Source organism: Tachypleus tridentatus, chromosome 3 (assembly GCF_004210375.1).
Source record: "Tachypleus tridentatus isolate NWPU-2018 chromosome 3, ASM421037v1, whole genome shotgun sequence".
Taxonomy (NCBI): Eukaryota; Metazoa; Arthropoda; class Merostomata; order Xiphosura; family Limulidae; genus Tachypleus; species Tachypleus tridentatus.
Genome location: NC_134827.1, coordinates 113,329,786 through 113,352,642, shown reverse-complemented (window position 1 = coordinate 113,352,642; position 22,857 = coordinate 113,329,786). Strand labels below are relative to the sequence as shown.

Below are 22,857 nucleotides of genomic sequence, written 5' to 3'. Positions count from 1 at the left end.
TATTTCTTTCAATCAACTACTTGTGACCTACGAACCAAGTGTATAAATTAGACAAGTACAGAGTATGTTCCCCACTGGAACAAATACTTTTATAATTCAATCAGTATACAATGCTACAAGTTCATGAACTCAAATAACATAAAATGAGATTCTGTACAGCAAAGTTTCTCCTTTCAACTCATTTTTATAAAATACACTGCACAGAATATTTAAATTTCACCAACCATTTTTAGTGTTTAATAACAAAACGAAGATTTCATAACCATAATTATTTTTTATAAATCACAGGAATTTGTGGTCTGCACATGTTGTGGAATGCCACCATGAAAAGAAGTAATACCAGTTCTCACGTTCACCAAAAAATTTACACTTGGGGTCCAGCCTCAATGACATCCATAATTTAAACTGTGTCCCATGTGACAGACCAAAACAAGGGTGTCCAGAGAACTGACACTAACAATCACAGTGAGAACACAACAAATTAAGCATTTTGTTATTGTTAATATTATATTCAATATTAGTAATTTGTTACACCTGTACACTATTGATACATCTCATTTGTGTGTGTATATGAACTACAGTTTGCTTTAATACATAAATCATAACTGAATCTGTTTTAATAGCATTTAGCTTTTCTTAAAGTACAAGAAATTAAAAACTGTATATTCAATTCCTTCTCTGTCAGAAAATGTTCATGTTCATAGCCAGTCCACACTAAGTTCTTGTCTATTCAGTTACAAGTTTTCAACAAATCTATTCAGCTGTTCCTCAGGAGACAGTTCATCTCTGGAGATGCTTGGCTGTGGGTTCCCAGTGTTCTGGTTTGTTATGCTGGCACTTGATAGTTGGGTGAGCATCATATCATTGGTGGAAATTATCTGTTCTGGAACTCCATAACCTTGAGCACTCACAGCCACATGGATCTGTGAGGAGTGATGAGGAGACAAGGCATGCTGTTGGTGAGGAGATGGAATGGGCTGTGGTGATCTTACAGAAGGGGGAGAGTGCAGCAGGTGTTGAGGTGAACCCACTGCCTGAGGATGTCCCATCAGGCTCTGTTGAGAACTCATGGGTGGGTGGTTAGGAGAAACAGCTTGCTGTTTTAATTGTTGAGACTGCAATAATTGCTGCTGTTGATAAGATGGATACTGGACCCCACCATCAGTACGAAAATTTTGTTGGTGGGGATTATAGTTCATGGAATTAGGTGGACGCAATCGTGGGGTATATAGTGGGGGCTGTTGCCGTTGCATTGCTAACAAGTGCTGTTTTTGCAACCACTGTTGCTGCTGTTGAGATGTTAATTGAACAGGAATCCCTGGCTGAACATCGCTTCCCATATTAGCTTGGTTTGATACCACCATATGCTGCTGAGCTGATAGCTGCCCAGGAATCCCTGGCTGAGAAACATTCCCTATACTACCTTGAGCTGACATCACATGTTGTTGGGGAGACATCTGTCTAGGAATTCCTGGCTGTGCAGCACTCCCAACATCAGCTTGGGTTGAGACCATCATTTGAAACTGTTGCTGAGGTGATAATTGCCCAGAAATCCCCGACTGTACAGCACTCCCTATATTAGTTTGGTTTGAGACCACCATTTGTTGCTGTGCATTCCTATGTTTAATGAAGTAAGCCATGAGCTGAGGGTTTGACTTTAACATCTGCAGTACCTTTTGGTGTTGCTGAGGGGATGCAGGTAAGCGTAACAGCTGTAGCAACTGAGGCAGACCTTGAGGCAACTGAGCTGCATGTTGCATGCCTGGCCCTACAAATGGAGGACCCATACTAACTGCTGAGTTTCTAGGTGCTGGACCCATCATCTGTGCTGACTGCCTTATACCAGTTGTCCGAGTCTGTTGTGGTGAAGCTTGTTGGGCATAGTTAGGTTCAGTTACGTCCCATCGGCTGGGATCATTCAATCCAATTTGTCTGTTGCTCATACTTTGGACCATCTGTATTGTTTGAGGCTGCGTCATTACATTATTACCACTAGTTGGGGATGGACTCACAGGACTTCCCTTCTGGTAAGTACTAACTAAGTGAGGAGCTTGTTGCCTTGCTGCTTCCTCTTGTACTGCTTGGACAGCTTGGAGAGCACCCACTGGAGGACCTGTTGTTGTAGGTTTCAGTCCAATGTGGGGCACTGATGAAGAGGACTCACTAGACACTGAACTAGGTTGGGAGTCCTGCCCACCCACCTGTTGGTTCTGCATGGTTGCCATACTGGCTATTCGGCGACGGAGAATTTGAGCTTGCTGTACTCTCTGTTGGAGTTGTTGTTGGTGAAGTTTGTGTTTGATGTTTAGGCAGAATGGTACCAAGCACTTTTCTTCCTAAAAACACAAACAATTCAGTGTTATAACATACTATAAATAACATTACACAGCTAAAAAAAAAAGTTTCCAAGCCTGTTTTTACTGATAAATTAATTATTATTTATACTCATAGTGTCCAATATGGTCACCACATGATGAAAGAACTATTGATCTCTGGTGAATTGGTGCTTTACTTCTACCACCTATTTTCTTAACATAATTAATTCTATCAATAAATAACTGAACACAGTATTGTGCATCTTTGTCCCTTTATATCTATAAAAACACAGTTAACTTTGTCATGTGATGAAAAAGTGTTAACATTTTGGTGATTATGAAATAACTGTTGGACATTGCTGATATAAACTTTTTTAATCAAACAATAAATTAAATACAACACTTCACTGAAATGTTAGCCACACAGACTCTCAATAAGAACAGTTTATTTAAAAACACAATGAAGAATGTTTGTAAGCAAGAAGTTTAACTTACAGATGAACTCTGAGGTCCAACAACAACTACAGTAAAAGACCTTAACTTCTGTAGTGTTTAGTAATGACAACTTTTAATTTTCAGTTTATATGGCTACAACTATTTAATTATTCATTACTGCCAGGAAAGTATTAAAAGTCATAAAGAAGAAACCACAGAAATCAAGTCTTCTTACACTGGTAAAATACTAACATTTGGGTTCTTGGTTATTTTATTTTACTCTAAATTAATTACATTATAATTACTTTTGTATACCTGAAATACATATAAAATTTTTTATAAATAGCCTCAACTAGTAAAACCACACCATATTTCTGATTTGCTCGTAAACAAATCTATACGAATATTTCTCAGGCTATAAAAGCAATCAGTATACTATTGTTTTTACACAATGTATTTCTTTAGATCATGAAGTACTGAAGAACCAAGCCAGAGAGAATAAGTGTTGGTACAACATATTCAACCCTATAGCAGGTACTGCTTTAGAATCACTTTTGTAGCTTCAACATCCTACAACAGTATCTTATATTGTACACGAACCTGACAATGTCTGGCATGGTAGTAACACAGTGTGATAAGTTGTTTGCACACAGGACAGCCTCCATTCTTCCGCTTACAGCTCTTGGAGTGTTGAACAATACGTTTCATCTTCTGACAGCTTGCAAGTCTACAGTTGGCATCTCGACATTGAGATGCATGAAGGAGTGACTGGATGCATCTTTGGATGGAAAGCCAACGTGACTCCTGTGGGTTTGCTTGTTTGTGACCCGAGTTAGCAGAGCCATCATCCAAGTCAAAACCAAGCTTTTCCATCTTGTGCAGATGATTTTCTTTTTTGTAACACAATATACATAGGTCAAAGTCCTGTGAAGATAAAATACCAACATTAATCACATAAACCTACTTATAGTTAGGGCAGAAGAGATTAAACACATAACTTCACAAAACTATTTTAATCTATCACTTCTGCATGTTTGGGAAAAATTAAGCAATATTGTGTAACACAAGGGAAGAAAACAACATACATCACACACTGTGCAGTGGAATCTGGTCTCAACGTGAGCTTTACATCTGTTACACGTGTACACAAATCGATCTTGTCCTTGATTGTGTAACTCATACAACATGGCCATAGTCGAGTACTTCACACGTCGTAACGACGAGAATTCGTGATGCTTTTCTCGTGCTGATGTCAGAAAAGCATCTCTTCCATCCATCAAGTCACAGCTAATAGGAGGGTCAGGGTCTTGAATGGAAGGAAGGCTGGCAGCTGCCTGTGCCGAATGAAGACGGATTACAAAGAAGACCTGCAAGATAAGTCATGCATTTTCACAAAGGCATCCACACCCTACAAAAACTTGCAGATATGAGTCTTAAGTGAAAGCTCCTATTTCAAGAATAATCAATACTTTCATACGATTGAATTGGTGAGATTTGTTTAATTTTTGCTACCCTTAAATGCACTTACCTCCTTGTGTTTTTCCATTGTAGCATAAATTTTAGCAGACAAGTCATTTCCTGTATTTGGAACATTTGATTTTTTGTTGTTCTTCCTCTGTGTGCTTTTGTTTTTATTGGCTTTCTTGTTTCGTCCACTCTTTTGCCCTTTCTTTTTCCCTTGCTGCAAATTGAATGAAAATCATTACCTTCATAATAATACAAAACTAATTTTTGTTGTGTTTCTATTCTCTAACAATCTAATTCTTTAGGGAATGTTTATCACCTGTGACTGATGCATTAAGAATATTGAGTATGAGCTAAGTTGATTCAGTAATGTCAGTTAACATATCTGTGAATGTTTCAAAGTAGTGAGTATGAGCTAAGTTGATTCAGTAATGTCAGTGAAACATTCACAGATATGTTAAAAATACTGAGTATGAGCTAAGTTGATTTAGTAATGTCAGTGAAACATTCAGGTATGTTAAAAATAGTGAATATGAACTAGGTTGATTCAGTAATGCTTAGGAGATAACTTAAGTTATACTTACATCCTGAATACCCTCAGCCTCTCCTTCATCATCTCCACCAGATGTTACTGATGCTGCAGCAGAAGCCTCGGCAGCCTTCCTTTTATCTTCTGCTTCCTGTTCCAGCTCCTTGATGCAGTCTTCCATCACATTTGGCCAAAAATCTCCTTCAAAGTAAGGAAGCTGTGCTACACTTCTTATATTATCTTCAGTGGCTTGTTTTAGAATATCCTGGAAAACAGCCATATAGGGTGTAAGGCAAGCACAGCTAAGATTACTACATACTAGGTACACTAATAGTTCTATAACCTAATCCCTGAGAGACAACATAACCTACAGCACATTAAGTATCAATACTATTCTAAAATCTGTATACAAATAAGTAGTTAGCATCACAGCCTATTGATATCTCTCCTGAGGGAAGATATTACTAATAAGTGACAAAAATATCTTACTTTAAACTGTAGGTTTAGCACACAACACTTGTAAAAAATAGTTTCATTCCTACAAATACTGTTCAACACAGAATAAACAAATCAGATGGTAAAACTAGTTATTTTAGCAACATTTAGTACACAGTAGTGAAACAGTCATTGGTGAGTTGAGAAATTCAGGTAAATATTTAAGTTATTCTTTCTATACATTTAACTCAACTGTAATTCTTGAAATTATCTTCCACAGAACCTTAGCTGTGAAATCTGTAAAAATAGTTTTATGTCCTCAAAGTTTGATTTTCTGAAGAGCAGTTCTGTTTATCTTCTTCAATCAAAAGAGGTCTGGAAAGTTAATTCAACTACAAACCTGATCCATCTAAACAAATTAAATCTTACCTTGTAATCAAGAACAACTCTTTCAATAATTGCTTTGTCTAGCATCTTTCTATACCACTCCTGTAATCTCTTTGGTTTGGGAATTTTTTTGTTCTGGTGGGTGGCAGTGGAAGATGTAGTCATCTCCTTCACTGGGTGGGCAAGCCCAGATATGTGCCATAGTATACCTTATAGAAACACAACAAAACTTGGTACTGAGAAACATGCTGCAACCACAGTGTTGCAAGTTACAGACAGATGTTCACTTGAGTACTGAGAATGGAAATACATTATGCTAATATAATAATAATACACAGCCAAACAGTGATTTATGAGCATAATGAAAAGTTACACTGATGGTTGAATACACATGTTATGACAGAACATTGATCTGTTTAATTCATATACACAGTAATAATTCAAACTATGAATACACATGTTATGACAGAACATTGATCTGTTTAATTCATATACACAGTAACAATTCAAACTATGAATACACATGTTATGACAGAACATTGATCTGTTTAATTCATATACACAGTAACAATTCAAACTATGAATACACATGTTATGACAGAACATTGATCTGTTTAATTCATATACACAGTAACAATTCAAACTATGAATACACATGTTATGACAGAACATTGATCTGTTTAATTCATATACACAGTAACAATTCAAACTATGAATACACATGTTATGACAGAACATTGATCTGTTTAATTCATATACACAGTAACAATTCAAACTACATTATACATGCTAAGGTCATATTTCATCAGTTTCTATCTTTAGAAAAACTAATATTCTATTAAAAATAAAATTCAATGAGAAAACCAATGAACTTTAACATTATTAAATGTATCAACTCTAGACCTTACCCTAACTGCTTTACATAGTCCAAGTATCCCAGGAGAATCTCATGGTAAACTGCTGTCCTGAACTGCTTTGGTCGAAAAAAATGTACACTATCCAGATAAGCTATGTATATCCTCCTACCAGAGAAAGATATACAATATAATTTAACTTTGTTTTATTACATTAAGACTTCACTGAATCTTCAAATTACAAATCTTAAGTTTTTAGGAAACAAACAACTCTCATGTTCTGTAAGTCTCATTTCAAAACCAAATCACAATAAACACTAAAAACAGATAACATGACTAGTCATTTGTGGTAACAAAAACTGTGTCATGTTTAACAATCACAATTCTCTTACCTAGTGTTTGGCATAGGGCATTCAGATCCATACTCCTGGACGTGCATACCAAAAAAACAGAGTTCAACGCCATCTATTTCTTCAAATGCAAAAAGGGCCTTGGTTCGATATGGAAACTGTTCCGGTAATTGTCCAGTTTCTACATATCTGGAACAAAATTATACAAAACCAAGGGTTAATCACTTTAACAATATATAAAGATTTATAAACATTTCAGTGGTGCCGAGAAATGAAGATAGATAACTACATTACTAAAGACTGATACAACACAGAACAAAGTAACTCAGTAAAACTGTACATCAGTTATGTACACACCTGTTTCTCATCCCTGCCTTTACATCCATGACTTTATCTCCACTTGCCATGACTGATACAACACAGAATAAAGTAACTCAGTAAAACTGTACATCAGTTATGTACACACCTGTTTCTCATCCCTGCCTTTACATCCATGACTATGTCCACTTGCCATGACTGATACAACACAGAACCAAGTAACTCAGTAAAACTGTACATCACTTATATACACACCTGTTTCTCATCCCTGCCTTTACATCCATGACTTTATCTCCACTTGCCATGACTGATACAACACAGAACCAAGTAACTCAGTAAAACTGTACATCAGTTACGTACACACCTGTTTCTCATCCCTACCTTTACATCCATGACTATGTCCACTTGCCATGACTGATACAACACAGAACCAAGTAACTCAGTAAAACTGTACATCAGTTACGTACACACCTGTTTCTCATCCCTACCTTTACATCCATGACTTTATCTCCACTTGCCATGACTGATACAACACAGAACAAAGTAACTCAGTAAAACTGTACATCAGTTATGTACACACCTGTTTCTCATCCCTGCCTTTACATCCATGACTTTATCTCCACTTGCCACCACTCTGATTGTAACTTCGACTCCACAGACTTCTTTTTTCTTTAGGTAATTGTTCACTCGATTTTCAATGTAATTTCCAAGCTTTGTTTGCTGTAATCCTATATATAAAATAATTAAATTCAGACATTCTACCTTATAAATATTAATGTTTTAAAATAATCTTTTCATTTTATATTTGTACATTCACAGGAAAAAAGAGAGAGTAATAAGTTATGATAATATACTTCTTAAAAAAAGCAGAAAAACTTATTCTGTAAGTTAAAATGTGTTACAAAATATCCTTCTGAAGTTTAAAATCATACTCGTGTTTTTATTTTGTAAGTTAAACTGTGTTACAAAATATCCTTCTGAAGTTTAAAATCATACTCGTGTTCTTATTCTGTAAGTTAAACTGTGTGTTACAAAATATCCTTCTGAAGTTTAAAATCATACTCGTGTTTTTATTCTGCAAGTTAAACTGTGTGTTACAAAATATCCTTCTGAAGTTTAAAATCATACTCGTGTTTTTATTCTGCAAGTTAAACTGTGTGTTACAAATATCCTTCTGAAGTTTAAAATCATACCCATGCGTTTTCCTTGTGAAAGCTAATGTCCAAAGTTTATTTAACAAAAGATACCATTATGAAGAAGTGTTATACTTTCATCTTCTACAAAACAACTATATGTGTTCAATTTTCTCCAACTTTCACCTTAAGCTGTAACAACTAATATTAACTAGACAAAAGCTATATAATAGGATCAATGTTTTTTATTAATTCTCCCAAAATTAGGCTACAATTAAGAGCACTATAACACTGTAAAAAACTAAACACATTAAATTTCACAAGATTATAATGAAAAATATTTTTTCACTGTAGGGCTAAAAACAATAATACAGCAAAGTCAGGTCCCCGAAAACCTCAGAGTATGCAGAAAATTACCTAAACCTCATGAGAGTTGTGTATAATTACTTATACTGACTTCTCACAACAAACAAAATTCATAAACTTACTTTTGCTTGTGTACTTGTTTTCTTTTCTCTTTTTCCCTTGCACTTTCAGACAGTTATCACACACATATCTAATATCACAAAACATTCCATTAAAATTCTGTTAACAGTTTTGTAAACTAAAAGTACAGGTTTACTCTGTTGTTTTTGTTAAAGTTACAGTTAACTTGCACTCATAGAAATCCTTAGAAACATTTATTAATAATCTGAAGAACTGAGAAAATGTCAAATGTTTTTGATGTAACAAATTAATGTGTAGAAATAATTTAACTGAAACAGAACAGTCCCAACACCCTTTTGTTAAAACTCTAATAAACAGTAATTTCACATACAAAATGTCACTGTATAAACTACACTTCTCTAATAACTTGTTTTTTCAAGTCTCAAGATAAATCTTTCTTAACCTTCCAGCCATATAGTATCAGTTATCATTCTAGTACATTAAACCTTCCTTCTCTCACCATTAAAACATTAAGAATTTTACCACCTATAAATTATGTCCCTTCACACGTTATGGGCTTACTCGTACGTAACAAAAATATATCATTTATTCTTGTTGAAGAACTTAAAAGAATTACACAGAGTAATGTTATACATTTTGGATACTTGTAAAATCACACCAGGAAAATAAAGAGAAACACAGTCAATTTTCTCAACACTTGAAACTCAGAGTACTGTTCTCAGAAAATTTACAAAGCCAGTAAAACTCACCCTTCTGGCCATATGTTTTCACTATAAAGAACACAGATTTGATGAAGTTTCCTTCCACAATCCATACAGTCTACAAAGCTGCAAGTTAAACCATAATATAATGAGCTTAACTGAAATAAAGTAAAAACACATTGCTACAGAAGTCCATCTACCCACACACATTTTCATAGACATCAATTAGAAAATTATCAGCATGAATACATGATGACCTAAATACATTTTTTGATTATATACATTTTCTTTACTCAATGTATCTACAGAAACTGGGGTTATTTACTTGTTAAAAGACAACAGTGAGATGTATTTCCTACACAGAACAAGATCTGTAGTCATAACTTTCGAACTAACAACCAGCTACAAATGATGAATGGTAGGTTAACTCAAAATCTTCTGGCTTTTAGCAACCATGTTTTCCCCTTTCCATTAATACTGTTCTTAATTAGTTTGCATAACAGTTTTCCAGTGGTGTTTTCGAAGTTAATTGAAGGGGGGGGGACACAATCCCAGCACCTTTGGGGTACTGTTACTAAACTTCTATAAAGGTTAAACCTTTTGCATCTATTTTAAAACTCTTTTAGAAACTTTATCCAACACAATTTTAAATTAATAATATAGTGTGTATACCTACACAACACTTGGCTGTCTTCCAATTAACACTTTCTACATGGTTCACAGCTCAAAGGCCATGCCATCACATTTGTTGACTTGCATTCAAAATTATTTGTACCACTATTTTATGTCAGTAAGTTTTGTACCAAGCTGCAGATTATAATTCAAAATTTAGTATTATACATTAATTTCTTAATAAAAGTATATATTAAGCACAGCTAAGAACTGATTTCCATGGTTCAACTTAATAGTTTATGATGTCAAAATACAAAGGTCACTAACTTCTGTACTGTTAGCCAGGCATGACAGAGGTCAGTATAATAAATATACATAAATGTACAATGTTATGAGATTTAGCTATTTAATCTAAACATTTCCATTTTTGTTTTATAATCTGTAGTCATTCTAGAACAAAACAAGGCATAATTTTTATTCATTTCCTAATTTTGTATTGTTGTTATGAGATTGGTCAAATCAACTGAACCTAAACAGAGATTTGTTAGAGAAAATAGTTTTTCTTAAACATCTGACAATACTATTTGAATATTAGAAGAATTTCCCATGTGAAATTTGGAAATGTTCTGATGCATAAAAGTATTTTTAATCCTAAAACAAAAAATTACTTTGCATGTTGCATATCCAACATTCAAAAATAAGAATTGCATGACAAAAACATTGCATAATAAACCTTAAGACATAATAAAAAATATTTTGTATATGTAAGCTTTGTAATGTTTACTAATAATCTAAATTTAAAATATAAAAATTCATATTTTCAATAAACTAAAATGAAGATTTGTCCATTAATATATTGAGTATTTTCTCTGAATAGTCCACTTGAAAAGTAATTTACATGTTAAAATTAAAAACTCTTTTCCTCATTGCTTTGTGTAATCCCTAAAGCTTCCTAATTACATAGAAAATGTCTTCTTACAGTAAAACTATGTTATTTTATTTACCTTATCTCAAAACTTCATCACTCAATTTCACCAACTTTATAACTACAAAAATAATCTGATATACTTTTTTTTTCTAGAATGGCTTCAAATTGTAACATTAAACCACATTTGTTTATCCTAAGTAGTTTTAAGCTCATAACAACATACACCTATTTATAATTAAATTTTGTTTTACTGCCCTTTGAACTGTGTCTAACTACTATCTGTTCCACTATAATTTCTTAATCACTTGGGGCATGCTGTCAAATTACATTACCCACGAGCTACTACAGGCTGCTTGTCCGTCAGTCAGGGCAAGCTGTTGAATTACATTACCCAAGAGCTACTACAAGCTGCTTGTCAGTCACTCGGGGCAAGCTGTCGAACTACATTACCCAACAGCTACTACAAGCTGCTTGTCAGTCACTTTCGGGCAAGCTGTCGAACTACATTACCCAACAGCTACTACAAGCTGCTTGTCAGTCACTCGGGCAAGCTGTCGAACTACATTACCCAACAGCTACTACAAGCTGCTTGTCAGTCACTCGGGCAAGCTGTCGAACTACATTACCCAACAGCTACTACAAGCTGCTTGTCAGTCACTCGGGGCAAGCTGTCAAACTACATTACCCAACAGCTACTACAAGCTGCTTGTCAGTCACTCGGGGCAAGCTGTTGAATTACATTACCCAACAGCTACTACAAGCTGCTTGTCAGTCACTCGGGGCAAGCTGTTGAATTACATTACCCAACAGCTACTACAAGCTGCTTGTCAGTCACTCAGAGCAAGCTGTTGAATTACATTACCCACGAGCTACTACAAGCTGCTTGTCCATCACTCGGGGCAAGCTGTCGAACTACATTACCCAACAGCTACTACAAGCTGCTTGTCAGTCACTCGGGCAAGCTGTCGAACTACATTACCCAACAGCTACTACAAGCTGCTTGTCAGTCACTCGGGCAAGCTGTCGAACTACATTACCCAACAGCTACTACAAGCTGCTTGTCAGTCACTCGGGGCAAGCTGTCGAACTACATTACCCAACAGCTACTACAAGCTGCTTGTCAGTCACTCGGGGCAAGCTGTCGAACTACATTACCCAACAGCTACTACAAGCTGCTTGTCAGTCACTCGGGGCAAGCTGTCAAACTACATTACCCAACAGCTACTACAAGCTGCTTGTCAGTCACTCGGGGCAAGCTGTTGAATTACATTACCCAACAGCTACTACAAGCTGCTTGTCAGTCACTCGGGGCAAGCTGTTGAATTACATTACCCAACAGCTACTACAAGCTGCTTGTCAGTCACTCGGGGCAAGCTGTTGAATTACATTACCCAACAGCTACTACAAGCTGCTTGTCAGTCACTCAGGGCAAGCTGTTGAATTACATTACCCAACAGCTACTACAAGCTGCTTGTCAGTCACTCAGAGCAAGCTGTTGAATTACATTACCCACGAGCTACTACAAGCTGCTTGTCCATCACTCAAGGCAAGCTGTTGAATTACATTACCCAACAGCTACTACAAGCTGCTTGTCAGTCACTCGGGGCAAGCTGTTGAATTACATTACCCAACAGATACTACAAGCTGCTTGTCAGTCATTCGGGGCAAGCTGTTGAATTACATTACCCAACAGCTACTACAAGCTGCTTGTCAGTCACTCAGGGCAAGCTGTTGAATTACATTACCCAACAGCTACTACAAGCTGCTTGTCAGTCACTCAAGGGAAGCTGTTGAACTACATTACCCATGAGTTACTACAGGCTGCTTGTCAGTCATTAAGGGCAAGCTGTTGAATTACATTACCCAAGAGCTGCTCTCATAAAAGATTTATTACTGTTGTTTATTTTAGTTAATCTAATCTTAACTAACCTCAAAAGGTACCTTTTTTAAGATTTTAGTTCCTTTTATAATAAATAAAGAATAAACAAGAAATAAAGTACTTATCCAGGTCTTTTTACTTGCTCTCAATGGTCAAGGACATTTAAAACTACTTTTCTATAGCAATAATAATAATGCACTAAACTTTTAAGTAAACAATACACCAAAAACAATTTCCTCTAACAGACATTTTTTTCTTGCTTTCTAACTATGTGACAAGAACCATTACAAATTCATCCAAAGGAAAGTTGTGATTTCTGCGTGAACCAAAGTTCTGTTGTATGTGAATTTTTTACTTATTTATTCAGAACACAATACATCTTTCATAAATGGAAACCTCAACTTTCTATTGGTTATAAGTAATATAAAATTATACTGACAAATCCTGGATGTGGCAGAAGGGGACCGACTTTTATATTTATAAACAAAGAAAATTGAAGACTAAACATTGTGGTTTATCTGAACAATGATGATTTTATAGCGAGTAATTTATGAGGGTGGTAAAAAAAAGAAGATATGATTCCTAGAAAAAATGTGCCCCACTTGGGGAAATTGAGGATTGTTTAATGTTGCCTTGTAGAATTAAAAAAAGATATATATTATCAAAATATGGATCATTAGCTGAGATATTATGCTATACTTACTGGTACAAAAAAAAAAAGAGTAGTTTAATAACATTTTGAATGTACGACACTAAATCATTGTGTCATGTGCAGTAAGCCATACCCTGGGTGAGAGGGCTAGAGATGAAAATTTTTATGTTAGATAATTAACAAGATTTCTTATAAAAAACAAATTATTTTACTTACGGTTCCATTTCTAAGTGATCATTTTTCATTTCTTCAAATTGATCCTTGGGAATTGTACTAAAACAAACAGTGAGTAAATGTACGAATTGGAGAATTACAATATAGTTACTTCAAACTGTTATATTAAAATGAACATCTTTAGTCTAACAACAACATGACTGATGTTCATACTTCTAGTGACACAGACATACTACACATACATCACATTAATGAAACAAAATATTGAACAGAGTTGTAACTATCTATACATCTTTCTGTAGTGAATTTAACCAACTGAAGACATACAAAAAAATGGTAATTATGATACAATAATCACAATGTAATAAACATCTAATTAAAACAATAACACGCTCCCTCGTGTTTATTATTTTTTATACCATGAATCAATCCAAGGTAATAAACATCTAATTAAAACAATAACACGCTCCCTCGTGTTTATTATTTTTTTATACCATGAATCAATCCAAGGTAATAAACATCTAATTAAAACAATAACATGCTCCCTCGTGTTTATTATTTTATATACCATGAATCAATCCAAGGTAATAAACATCTAATTAAAACAGTAACATGCTCCCTCGTGTTTATTATTTTTTTATACCATGAATCAATCCAAGGTAATAAACATCTAATTAAAACAATAACATGGTTCCTCGTGTTTATTATTTTTTATGTAAATTTCTGATAACTGATTGACAACATTATAGCTGTCAAACATACAGCAACACTAATTATTTCTATGAATGGAGTGTCAAAGTATGCATGTCACAGGCCTTTACAGTTACTTTCAAAATTGAATAATACAACTTTATTACCAACATGTCAATGGTTTGAGCATGTTCTAATTTTTAAAAAAAAAACTTAAATTCCAAGTCACTTACGTCTGAGATGCTGCTGGATCATCGCCAAGTATCACAGAATCCCCTTTAATCTCACTAAAACATCGTTGGCAGTAAGTATACCTGTTAAAATAATTATTAATGATCAGTAAAAGTCTGAGTGATTCTATACATAATACAGTACCAAGTAAGAAATGCAGCTAAGTAATGAAACTGAATATGTTAATAACAATTATGAGACTTACATCTATTAAAATTTAAAGTATTATTCATAATCTAATACTTGTGATACAAATGATTATAACTAAAAGGTCGATATAATATAAAAAGTGATATTTTTTTTAGATGGAACCATATTGGCAAGATAAAGGTTCTTCCCCAAGTGAAATTTAATCTGCAAAATTTTGCACAGTCAACTCCAAACAAATTAAGATATTCTTTTACAATTAAATTGAAAGCTAGGCTATGTTTTGCTTTTCTTGTGATCCATTAAAATAAACCAAGAACTTACAAGGTAGTAAGAGGAATATGGCTACTAATGCATGACAATACTAAATCAATTATCTTGTTGAGATACCATAAAATAACCAACCTGTTTTGGTAACTCCAATATTTTGTTTCTCTAGGTATAGTACAAAGCTGTTTGCCATAACAACAGAGAACCTGAGGTTGAAAGATGTACTTCCTTCCACAACAGTAACCAAGAGATTGCATCACTGGGTCTATCTCTTGTTCAAACACTTCTGCTAGCTAATCAGTAGTACATAAACAAATGTTATGGTTCAAACACTTCTGCTAGCTAATCAATAGTACATAAACAAATGTTATGGTTCAAACACTTCTGCTAGCTAATCAGTAGTACATAAACAAATGTTATGGTTCAAACTAGTTTCCCATAAGGATCAATTACATCTTGATATCATATTCTCTAACAGTATGCAATGAAGTAGGCAATATTTAACATTTTCTGTACCAATTAATATGACAGCATTCATTATTTCTTTAGCATTATCTAACATCTTCAATGTAACAGCTATCATTAAATTTCAACTTTTAAATAATTTCCAAACATACAAATACAAGAACAACTAGCTGTAGTTTATTAGTTCATATTTCAAGTAAAGTTTTGATAGCTATTTTATAAATAAAATTCTTTGTACTCTACAAAAAAAAAAAAAGCTGGTATTGCATAAAACTTGTTATTTGTTGCTACAGTGAGAGCAACAACACTGAAAATACACAAATGTTTAAATAACAGGTTCACACAGAAGTAAAGCAAAGTTCTACCTTGTTACAGTATCGATAAACTTCGAGAAGTTTTTTTATTATACAACCAAGCATTATCAAACATGAGCCATATATCGTCCCACGACTGCCACGGATCCTGATACTGTCCAGTATCTAGCTTCCGTTTAATAGTAGATAAATCCATTGGTTTCTGAACAATGTCTAAGTAGTCCTACATAAGTACAAAAATAAAAGTATAAGTTGTTTCAAAACAAAGCTACACATACAGAAAGAACACTTTCAAAAGGTAGACTTTTTCAGCAGCAAGCTCATGAAGAGAGGTCAACCTTTCAGGAACACTTAGGTTATGAAGATTTTACCATTTGAACTTGTGTTTGTTTTTTTTATTATGAACTGAAGGGTCATGCAACAGGTCATTAACCAAGATTTAATTACAAGATGTTACATTATTAATAAAATAATAAACTTTTTATAAGTTTTAATTTATAATTGACTTGCAACATACTGGAATCTGCAGAAGATGTGGATCCACAGGCTGTCTAAATGGTAAGGATTCGGGATCCTGTTTGTACAACTTTTCTAAAGTAGGCATCAATGCTTGACGTAATTCATCAGGTTTAAAAACTGAAATATTAAAAATAGAATATTTCACACTTGTGTATATACTTCACTATATACTGTAATGCAGAAAAAAGAAATCATAACAAAACATTCCATCAACATCAAATGGCTGGAAATACCAAAAGTAACTAATTCTCAAGTCAAGCAAGAAAACATTCATTTCTGAAAACTGTTTGCAAGTACTATTGTTTTCTTTCATACAGATAGAATTTTCAGATCCAAATCTTTACTAAATCTCTAACTATAAAAGTTATGTACAGAAGAAAAAAATTTAAGTGGTTTGTGTCAAAAAACTGTTCTTAAATATTCAATCAACTTATATACAACAAGCAAAATAACATAAAGTTGCAGTAACTAAAATGAAATGATGCAGCCAAGCATTTTCTCAACTGCACTTTTAATAATTTACAAAATAACACAGATAATCTGTTCATTTTTAAAATGGATCAATGTACAAATCAACATAAAATTGCTATATACAAGTGGTAAAACTATATATACATAACATAAAGAAACATTAACTTCTAACACTTATAAGCCTCAATAACTGTACCAGCACTCCTTTTATTATCAAATAATGCAATACCTACTTTATAATGTAGTACTCATATTTCTAAACCTGCATATATTTCTTCAAACCCGGTTTGTAAGTTTTTAATAGTTTATAAAAAACAGACATTGAAATTTTACTGCATGTGATGGGCGAGAGCTTTAATTCATCACAAATGGTCATTCACAAGTCATTTAGAACCAATTACTGTCCTCAGTGATAGTATTTGTATTAGCTGACAGTTATTGTTACAGCATTTACTTTCATTAACATGAAAGTGATCTCAACAGAATGGTTCCTGAGTAAGCTAGATTTGGATGATTCATTTCTGTTTTTAACACTAATTGCAAGTAGATTCACTAATCTTGCTTCAGTTTAGTTACAGATACTGTCAAAATAGGCAGATTAAAATACAAAAAAATGTGTATACACTTTCTGAGTACAAACATGTTCAAAGAATTTTGATATGCGAAATAAATTGTTCTGGTTTTACTTGTTTAAATCTAAACTGATTTTATTACACCGTTCAGTAATTTATGTATAAAAATATAATTACATTTGATAAAATTAAAGAAAAACATACCCTAAAGTGTAATTTAAAACCTTTTTAGAAAAAAGTAAAAAGTCTTGAAGGTCTATTATGTTGTAGAATTAAAAAACTGTAATGACAGTGTGTTGTTACATTAAAGTTACTAACTATAAAATGTGTGATATATTTAATGTTACTATAGTAAGACATGTTAGAAAAGCATGCTACTTTTTTAAACACTGAGTGAAAGTGACTGGACTGTTGGTTATTCATTTTCTTACCTTTCTTGTTGAGCTTTGGTTTGGGAGGTGGTTGGTACGTTTCTGGGTCATCATTTGAAGTGTCTGGTTGTTCTCCACTGGACACTGGAGTTGATGGTTCTTCTTTAATGGTTGCAGAACACTCTGAACTAACATATCCTGAAGTGTTGCTATCATCTACAGGTTCTGGTTTTATTTCTACTTTTGCTTCACTTGGAGTATGAATTTCCATTTTCACTTCTGTCTTGTTCTCTTCAGTGGTGTCTATTTCAATTTTTATTTCTGACGTAGCAGTAACAGGAGTCTTCACAGCAGAAGCAGTTACTTCAAAACCTGAGGATGGCGCACTGGTGATGGAAAGGGTGTCTGTTACTGATACTGCACTTTGTATTTTGTTACTGGAAAAAAGACAGAGTACACATAACATCCTTTTGTGAAGTTAATCCTTCAGAGTTACTTGTAACAGATATTCCTTGAGAAGTCGAAACTTCAGGAGAGCCCATCTGCTGTTTCTGTAGCCAACTTTTATGAAACTCTTGCTGGAAATTATTCAGAGTGGAATGAGTGGTTCTTGTTGTTATTCCTGGTACTGAGGCAGCTCTTGGAGGTTGCTGTATAGGAGTTTGGTTTGACTGGGGTTGAGGGGTGTATGACTGGGGAAAACTTTGAGTATAAGAAGGAGATGAGGGAACCATCTGAGGTGATAAATTTGAAAGTTGCTTTCCAGATACTTGACTATTTTGTGGTTGATCTTGCATATTAATCCTACTGACCTATAAAAATAAACAAAACAATAATTTCCTTAACAAATCATAAAACAAGTTTCTTTGCACAAATATAGATATCATTACATCTCACTGTACAAGAGAACTAAATCAGAATTATGTAATAAATCTCTCTACTGGAAGAGTTGAAACATTATGATTAATTATGAATATTAATCAAGCAATAAAGGCCTGTATGACCACTCTTCTTTAAATCATCAGTTGGTGTCTGGTATTGAGATTTGTTATGATTAATTATGAATATTAAACAAGCCATAGACTCTAAATACTATATCATGAAACTGACAGAAAGCCAAGGTGTTTTCTACTATCTGCCATATTATGTTGTTTTATGAACAGAGAACTGTCTTTACCTGTGTTAGTAGAAGTTTCATTCCCCCAACACAGATAGCAATTAGCTTGGATAAATTGTTGCACAGTTAGAAAGCCACAAAAATTGTATCACTTAGGAAAAACTGCCTGCTTTTAGTATGCTGTTAATTTTCTTTTCTTTCTTGCATTATTTAATTAAATAAAAATTTAGTGCATTACTATCATTAGTACAAAAAAAGTAGAGTTTAGTGTCACTGACAGTCAGCAGAAAAAAAAAACATGGGTAAGTACTTTATTTCTTTTTTTATATATTTTTTTCATTATAAAAGTAAAATGTAAAAAACAAGGATCTCTTTTAGGTTAATTAGGCAAAATGCATAATATATATTATTTCATAAGGCATTCTGCATACAGCTTATGAGTAATTTTATAATTTAATGAGACCTTCACATTTCCAAACTGACTTACAATTTATAATGGTGCAAAGAGTAGTTGGACACAGTTCAAAAATCAATTAAAAAATAAATTTAAGTATAAATAGATGTATACTGTTACAATTTTTAAGCTACTTAGGATAAACAAATATAGTTTCATATTACAATATGAAGTCATTCTAGGAAGAAAAAATAGTAATTTAGACTTTTTGGTGGTTACAAGGTTGGTCAAGTTTACCCACCTTTTATAAATATACAAAGTTCTACTGAAAACAAATATTTGAAATATATTTAGGAAGTTTAAGAGATTATGCAAATGAAGTATGAAATGAAGAAGAGTATTTAACATAAGCTTTTATCCACTTTATGGTCAAATAAAGCATGTGATGAAATCCACATTCTAAGTATGATATGTACATATCAGTTTTTACAAACTTATCAGAACTTGGAGATAGCTTGCTAACTCTACAAATGCTTTAAACTGTTTAAAATAATTTTTTATATTTTATACCCACTGGAGAACTAATATTGCTGAAAACTGTTGATGTCATTTGAACACGACCAAGCTGTCCAGTCAACTGGTTTCCTTGCTGCTGAGACTGCACCATCTAAAACATACAAGTCTGAACATTAGGGAACTCAAGATGTTATACAATGGAATGTCTCCTAAAGGTTTTTCATGATCATTTATACAACGAGAACCAAAATGGACATGTGTTGCTTTTATTTCCTTGTTGACAGTAACCTGGTAGCTTACTTCTTAGCATAATTTTTGTTATTCAACATTTTGGCAATACACACACAAAGCACTGATAAACTAAATAATGCACACAAAAAAAATGATAAAAGTGAAAATAACAGATGTGGCCATAAGTTTTAACAAATTGACGAATTAATATACTCTTAAAAAGGCATACATGCATGTTATGCATCTTTCTGTATACAGTAAATATCATTACCATGAAAACATTTTTCAAATTCAAGAAACTATCAAAATTATAAATGTTCTTATCCATAACTAAGTAAAAAACAAGTTGACTAATGTTTACATTTCAAATAAACTACTGTACTTTTGCACAACATGACAATAAAAAATTATCTTCAAAGGTTAATAAAAACAACTTTCTGATGTATTAAATTTTAACTCTAAGATTCTTGCATACTGACAGAGATGAATTTATGTTCACATGGTTTTTTATCCTAAAATAATCCAGAAATAAGACATTTCAAAGTTATATAAAGAAAAATTAATATAAATATTTAAACTATCTATTCAGTTCATACATAACTTTAACCTACAGTAGAAAATAAATTTACCATAATGTGCCTTACCTTTGTAATATCATTCAGCTGAGAGTAGCCTTCCTGAAATCCTGAGGTGGAAGTTCCCCTAAATGTGACAGGACTGGTATTCACAACACTTACTGGGTGGCTCATGTAATTAAAGTATGAGTGCTGTGGACTAATAGATATCACTGGCTGCATATTTGAGTTTGACATTTGTAAGTGAGCCTGATTAGTACTTAGTCCTGTTGAGCTAAATTGCTGGTTACTGCCAATATTAGAAAATAATTCATTCCTTGGACCAGGGATGGTTATATTAGGTGGTGACATCTTCTGTTGAGAAGTAAGCAATGATGGTGACAGGTCTGTAAATATTCATAAAATGTTTCAGCTTTCTGTCAATTTTAATATACCTACTAGGATGATTTTCTTGTCTAATTTACTAATTAGTTATTACAAAATAATTCAAAATATCGTACACTATTCTTTGGAGTAATCTATTGTCAAAAGGTAGGAATTAACAATGGTTAATAAATTCAACAAATTTATCACCAAAATGTTTGTTTCTTTAATTTAGGTTTTCATGAAAAAATTACCATATGTTTTTGTCCACATCTTTAAAACTTTATAATCTGTGCCACTAAACTGGTATACCATTAAGTACTTTTTTGAAAGAACAACACCTGTATTATCAGATACCATAAATCCAGTTATACAAAACTATGTTATGACTGTATCTACTAATCTTGAACCAGTAACAGGTTAAGAATTGTAACTGTTATACTACCTAATTATTCATATTCTAAACATACCCAGTTACACATGTTATGGTAGTATTCAGTTACAGAAAAAGTGATGTAATCCAGTTAATCATACTGATGTGATATGTGGTTATAATGTAACCTAGCTTACATTATTGTTGCCTAGCTGTAACATAATCCATGACTTTTTTTGTTCCCGAATTGTTTATCACCAAATTGAAAACTGTACTACTTACGTACAAAATTACTACCTAGATAAGAGTCATCTTGTGTAAAATGTCTACTACAACTATTATTAACACTATTTTGAAGATGTGTTTATCAAACCAACTGTTCAATTACCAAAAAATATAAATCTAAGGTGATAAAATGCAGTAATTACAGAAATATGAACAAGAAAATATTTTAGACACTTAGAAGAACTGAGCAGTAAAAATAAGAAATGTATGCTTCATGAGATCTTAAGCCTAATTAATCATGATATTATACCAAGGATGATATTTCTAATACAATAGCCAAGTCATGTTTATCTACTTCTCCAGCTGATAATCAATCTACAACCAACCGATAATGACTGCTTTAGTACCTTTGGGTACTTCATTTCAACCTTTGGGTGAATGATAAAGTGTATGATGTGGCAAACTTGGTTTGGTTGGCATATTATTGGGTCTTTGTTTTCACTTATAAGTTTTTAGAATTGGAAGTTTGGTACTCCTCTCTTCAAGGAAGATGATAAAAAACTGTCCAAATAACTAGCAGCTTATTAGCCTTACATCGGTAGTAAGACAGTCTGGTAAAAGATGATTTCCAAATTAATTTAACAAAGTTTAAATTTTATTGGAAAATGAACATAGTTTCACTAGGAAAAAATCCTGCTTTACTGATCTTACAAGATTTTATGAAGACGTTAGAGCTGACACGCGAGGGAAAAGGTATGGATTCGATGAATCAATTTTCATGAAGCATTGGATGTGGTTAAAAAAAAGTCTGTTAAATAAACTATATTTCTGTAGATGTGGGGGATTGAATGGCTCACTGAATATAAAAATGGCTGGATGGAAGGTGGCAGAGGACTGTTTACTCAAACTGTCCTAGTGACATGAGTAGCTTGGAACTCAAGTGTTAGGCCCTGTACTCTTTCTGATTCATCTGAGAGACAGATGAAGTAATCAATAAATTTTTTATCTCTTTCAGCATGTACACAGACCTTATAACAATTTTACTGCTATAGCTTTTAAAAATTTATCAGTAAACATACGACTTCATATGAAAAATATCAAAACATTTTTTTTATCAAGTTGTAAGACTTTTTTAAGTAACATTTTCTCACACCTTTCTTCCATTTTACATGTAGTTATCCAACAAACAAAGTAATTTTGATTTTTAGACTAAAATTACTTGTATACCAGGAAAGTTTTAAGTTTCACTCATGAAATCTTTATAATGTCCAAATAATTATTAACCATTTCTTAAAAGAAACTTTATATTTTATCTGTTATTTTTACAAACAAATCTATGTACGGGTTCAGTAGATTAAACCGATCTAATAACCATAATAAAGGTTAGGAAATTAATATAA

The 22,857-nt window shown here is 33.2% G+C and overlaps 1 pseudogene across 1 annotated transcript in view; it reads right to left on the bottom strand.

Moving 5' to 3' along the window:
- Positions 1-251: 251 nt before the first annotated feature.
- LOC143245983 (CREB-binding protein-like) overlaps positions 252-22,857 on the bottom strand; it is a 36,812-nt pseudogene continuing 14,206 nt past the window's right edge. The window contains exons 8-26 of the transcript XR_013025711.1: positions 20,566-20,882; positions 19,749-19,841; positions 17,724-18,475; positions 16,248-16,366; positions 15,782-15,953; positions 15,087-15,244; positions 14,537-14,617; positions 13,656-13,712; positions 9,417-9,494; positions 8,709-8,776; positions 7,668-7,815; positions 6,812-6,958; positions 6,474-6,587; positions 5,608-5,774; positions 4,799-5,008; positions 4,279-4,431; positions 3,836-4,117; positions 3,351-3,674; positions 252-2,336 (exon numbers count right to left, since the gene is read on the bottom strand). The product of XR_013025711.1 is annotated as a CREB-binding protein-like (transcript). The remainder of the gene's footprint in view (positions 2,337-3,350; positions 3,675-3,835; positions 4,118-4,278; positions 4,432-4,798; positions 5,009-5,607; positions 5,775-6,473; positions 6,588-6,811; positions 6,959-7,667; positions 7,816-8,708; positions 8,777-9,416; positions 9,495-13,655; positions 13,713-14,536; positions 14,618-15,086; positions 15,245-15,781; positions 15,954-16,247; positions 16,367-17,723; positions 18,476-19,748; positions 19,842-20,565; positions 20,883-22,857) is intronic.